Source organism: Xyrauchen texanus, chromosome 34 (genome assembly GCF_025860055.1).
Source record: "Xyrauchen texanus isolate HMW12.3.18 chromosome 34, RBS_HiC_50CHRs, whole genome shotgun sequence".
NCBI classification, from domain to species: domain Eukaryota; kingdom Metazoa; phylum Chordata; class Actinopteri; order Cypriniformes; family Catostomidae; genus Xyrauchen; species Xyrauchen texanus.
In genome coordinates this window covers 3,840,633-3,845,982 of record NC_068309.1, presented here as the reverse complement: position 1 = coordinate 3,845,982, position 5,350 = coordinate 3,840,633, and the positions used below count along the sequence as shown (strand labels likewise).

The 5,350-nt window shown below is 42.5% G+C and overlaps 1 protein-coding gene across 1 annotated transcript in view; it reads left to right on the top strand.

The window, feature by feature from the left end:
• Positions 1-3,470: 3,470 nt before the first annotated feature.
• Positions 3,471-5,350, top strand: part of LOC127627761 (sphingosine 1-phosphate receptor 3-like) — a 10,189-nt gene continuing 8,309 nt past the window's right edge. Inside the window, exon 1 of the mRNA XM_052104300.1 lies at positions 3,471-3,660. The gene's annotated coding sequence lies outside the window, so the exon portion shown is untranslated. The remainder of the gene's footprint in view (positions 3,661-5,350) is intronic.

The following is a 5,350-nucleotide window of genomic DNA, read 5'->3' as shown; positions in this document are numbered from 1 at the left end:
CTGGATGGTCACGTCAGTGAACCATCTCTCCCATTTGGGATCTTTTCCACTTCGCTTTTCCATTACGCGCCCCTGAAATCTGCTGCTTAAAGGGATAGTACATGAAAAACTCAAAATCTCTCATTATATACTCACCATCATGTTTCAAACCCGTATGACTTTCTTATGCGGAACACAAAAGAAGATGTTAGGTAGAATGTTCACGCTGCTCTTTTCCATAAACAAAAGTGAATGGGGACTGGAGCTATTCTGAAAAGGCCCAAAAAAACACAATGAAGTGTCATGAAATGTAGAGAAACCTGTCTGCACGACAGCAGACCAACTGACGACATGGTGCCATCCGAATTGCATTTCTTTGACCGACAGAAAGAGGAACTGAAACCATGTGGTTTGGAAAAAAACAAAACAAACAAACACAGCAACAAGACATCACAAAAATTCATCCAAAGCGTTGCTGATACAAGCTGATATTTGTGCCATTGTTCCACTAAAAATGTCACTTCCTGAGGGATGATGTCTTTAAGGAATTGGATTAGAGAAACAACTAATTACAGCAAGGCAAAGTAATATTGAGGGCATAGAAGAAAAAAAAAAAACTTTAAATTATTTATCAATTAAAACATATTTGACAAGACTACATGAGATATTTAATTAGAGAAAGAAAAACATCAAACAAATGGAACATTTCTTATTAAAGTTCCAGTTTTGCGTTGTCTGGTGTAAAAGTCAGGAAGGAAATAAAGATGTAAAGTTAACCATTGCTCAGCGAGTGATTGACAGTTAGATTAAACCTCGAGGTTTCAACCTTGTGAAATGTTGACATAATCATAGTGATTTTTTGAATTTTATGAAACAGGATGGAATGTTTAAACATTCTAAATAATATCACAAAACATCACACAATCACTCTTTAGCTGAAGTCATGGACAGTGGATCCACATGTTTGAAATGAGTTCTCTTAACTTAAATTTACTGTGTACTCTCAACACAAACACTTTGTGTAGAGAGAACTCAATTTTTATGCATTTGACAGATGCTTTTATCCAAAGCGACTTACAGTGCACTTATTACTGGGACAATCCTCCCAAGTGTCTTGCTCAAGGACACAATGGTTGTGGCTGTTGGGACCGAACCAGCAACCTTCTGAATACCAGTTATGTGCTCTAGCCCACTACACCACCATCACTTTGTTTTAAAAAATGGTGGGGACAGTTGGGGGAGGGGGGGTTCAAAATAACCTTTTAATTTAATAAATGAAGATCGCATCCATACGTTAGAGGATGTTTATTATTTGCATGTACACTTCTGTTTGTCGCTTATTGCGGCCCATTCGGCATGTTAGCCACCGGCCCGCTCGGTTCTCCCGATGGCCATTCCGCACCTGATCGGCCCAAAACTGCGTCGACACACTGGGAAAATGCCCGTTATGCCAGATTACGAGTCCAGCCCTGATTGCAACAGTCTTGTTCCGGATTAATTGATATTCAACGATAACTTATAAACCTTTTAGGACAGACCTACCGCGAGCTACAGGGTTGTTTATCGATGGTATTTGCTTCCGTTGAAGCCATTCATCCACGTTCTCTCAACTTCATTGTTTAAAAATCATGTTTGATAGCGTAATTCATGGTAAACAACTACATTACCCATGGTACATCAGAGAAAGATCAGCCAATCAGAGAACTGCGGCCAACGGAACCCCTAAACGTGCCTCAGAGCGACCGCGTGCTCCCACGACACACTGTGAATGATGTAATCGAGTCGGTGACTCTTCACCCTTAAACTACTTAAATATTTGTACATATCGGATATAATGAATTAATGTAAAATAAACAATTTCTATAATATCAACAATCTAAAATCAATAGTTTCATATATTCCCATAGTTTTCTGTTCAATGACTGTGACAGGGCGGAGGGTGGGGCCGGGTCGTGATCCTACACACCCGGTCCCGTATTAGGCTAATCAAGCCTCCGAGAGGGATAAAGGTCGACTGCAGAGGATCGTGCGGGAGAGAGAGATCGTTTACGGACATGTCCGTCATGTGTGTGTTTATGTTGTCTTTTAAGTTTATCATTAAAACTATTATTTATATTGTCAATCCGGTTCTCGCCTCCTCCTTTCCATTGATCCCTTTACACTGGTGCCGAAGCTCGGGAAGGAGGAGGGATGCCCGTCGTGGAGTCCTTGACACTGCCGTCCACCCAGGCGAGCGCCGCTGCCATCCACCGGGGGAGGGAGTAGACCGATCGCCCGGCAGCGGTGAATGGCCTCCGTCCGCGAGGCGAGTGGGGACTGGTCTCCCCGACCGCCTGGAGCGATGGAGCCACTGCCAGGGGCGGAGGAGAGCCCTGCCATCCCCCAGAAACGCGGAGGGGTCGATGGAAGACCGCCGTCCGCGAGGGGAGGAGGGAAGTGTCTCCCCGACCGCCTGGAGCGGTAGGGCTGCTGCCAGGGGCGGAGGAGAGTCCCCACGAGTCGCCGAGAACGCGGAGGGGCGTTCTTTCCGCCGGGGGTCGTGAGTCTGACTCCCGTAAACGACCATGTCCGTAAACGATCTCTCTCTCCCGCACGATCCTCTGCAGTCGACCTTTATCCCTCTGGAGGCTTAATTAGCCTAATACGGGACCGGGTGTGTAGGATCACGACCCGGCCCCGCCCTTCGCCCTGCCACAATGACATCATTGGCAATGCTTCATGGGATTGAAGTCTGTGCCCCCATGAAAGACGGCGAGTACACAGTCTTGTACCTTTATCTTTCTGTCTGATTTTCAAATACTTTTTTTGCCCCAAAACAAAGTTTGTGATGTTGTGGTTTACTTCAGAGCTGGTTGGTTTGGTTCATGGCGCACAACTCTTATGAAAGCGTTTATTAAAATTATATGGATGAAATGAATGGGGAAAATACTTCCAGAACCCAGACGGCTGAAAAAGTGTCCGGGCACTGTTGCGCTCTATCGAGCGCGCATCTGGATGCACCAGAGAAAACGTTGAACGCTGTCACTCAGTGCCATTGAAAACAGCCGCAACAAGCACTCATCATAACAATCATAACTTAAAGAATGGTGACCAGAACTTTGAAGCTCCAAAAATAACATAAAGGCAGCATAAAAGTAATCCATACGACTCCAGTGGTTTAATCCATGTCTTCAGAAGAGACATGATACATTCATATATATATATACTCCACTGTTGTGGTGAAGTCTGGTGCTTGTGCTTTGGTTGAGGATGGCAGTTTCTTTACCTCTATTTACTTTAAATGTGATATTGTGATGAAAACAAATAATATGATTTCACGTTTAAAAATGGTTCTTCGGTGAGTCTAATCATTTATCCAGTATATCAATACATAACCAGTATCCGAATGCGTTTCTCTCTAAGAGCATGATGGATAAGCTGTATTCGAGTTCAGGAGGGTGGAGGGGTGTGGAGGGGCAGGACAGGAACAGTGCGCAGAAGAGATGCGGGTTTGATGGAGCAGATCCGTCACGCGCAATTACGCGTTAAAGCGCACGCGAGTTATTGCGACTTTATTCAACAGCGCGGATTTCAGCACATCATAATGATGATTAAACATGGAAATATAACAGTTCCACCGTAACAACGAGCAGACACGAATGGGTCGCTTTGAAGGAACTCTGCGGTTCGGGATATCCCATGGTGAGGAATCAGAGAGAAACATCACACAACGACAAACAAAACTCCGTCAGACACATTTCAGTCGTTTAAACAATGTTTCCGTGAATTTTTGCAAAATAAGAAAGTTTTTTGGGGGAATGAGATGTTGCGATGGACTGAACATGTATTTGAATAAACTCGCGAGCACGGCAGTATTTTGAAATACTTCGCGTCATTCATCGATGATTATTGTATTGTCGCTTTTGTGAGTTTAAAGATTTAATGAAAGTTCATTAATTTAGACCAAATGATGCATCGAACCACTCTCATACTTTCATTACACTAACAAAAAGTACCAACATGTACCATGTTATTTGTGTGTGATTGTGTGTGTGTTTGTGTGTGTGTGTTTGTTCGTGTAAGTGTGTCTGTGTGTGTGTGTGTCTATGTGTTTGTGTGTGTGTGTTTGTGTGTGTATGTGTGTTTGTGTGCATGTGTGTGTGTGTGTGTGCGTGTGTGTGTTTTTTGTGTAAGTGTGTCTGCGAGTGTGTGTGTCTGTGTGTGTGTCTATGTGTTTGTGTGTGTGTTTGTGTGTCTATGTGTTTGTGTGTGTGTTTGTGTGTCTATATGTGTGTGTGTGTGTGTGTGTCTATGTATGTTTGTGTGTTTGTTCGTGTGTTTGTATGTGTGTGTGTGTGTGTATTTGTGTGTCTGTGTGTGTGTGTGTGTGTTTGTGTAAGTGTGTCTGCGAGTGTGTGTGTATTTGTGTGTCTGTGTGTGTCTATGTGTGTGTGTGTGTGTATGTGTCTATGTGTGTGTGTGTGTGTGTTTGTTTGTGTAAGTGTGTCTGCGAGTGTGTGTGTATTTGTCTGCATGTGTGTGTGTGTGTGTGTGTTTGTTCGTGTAAGTGTGTCTGCGAGTGTGTGTGTATTTGTGTTTGTGTGTCTATGTGTTTGTGTGTGTGTGTTTGTGTGTCTATGTGTGTGTGTGTATGTGTGTTTGTGTGCATGTGTGTGTGGGTGTGTGTGTGTCTATGTATGTTTGTGTGTTTGTTCGTGTGTTTGTTTGTGTGTGTCTGTGAGTGTGTGTGTATTTGTGTGTCTGTGTGTGTGTGCGTATGTATGTGTGTTTGTTCGTGTAAGTGTGTCTGCGAGTGTGTGTGTATTTGTGTTTGTGTCTATGTGTTTGTGTGTGTGTGTTTGTGTGTCTATGTGTGTGTGTATGTTTGTTTCTGTGCATGTGTGTGTGTTTTTTGTGTAAGTGTGTCTGCGAGTGTGTTTGTGTGTCTATGTGTGTGTGTTTGTGTGTGTGTGTGTTTGTGTGCGTGTGTTTGTGTGTATATGTGTGTGTGTGTGTGTGTGTGTCATCTATTTTTGATATTGTATCATGTTATATTAGAATAACTTGGTAGAAATCATATAGTATAGTAAAACATATATGTAACATGGTATTTTAATATGTAATCATTCAGTACTGCGCTATACTGTGTTGGGGGTTTGGTTATTAGCAGTAATTGATAATTATCAAAGATAATTATTCATTATTAAAATCAATAGAACATTGATTAGAATCAACATTAGCTGATTAATCCTTCAAATCAACAATCATCAAAGATAACTAACAAAATCAAAATCAATAGAATATTAATAAGAGTTGATGTTGCCGGGGCAACACCCTGGAGTCAGGGACTAATAACAGACAGTATTGTTGTCTCAGATTGTTCTCTTAGGAA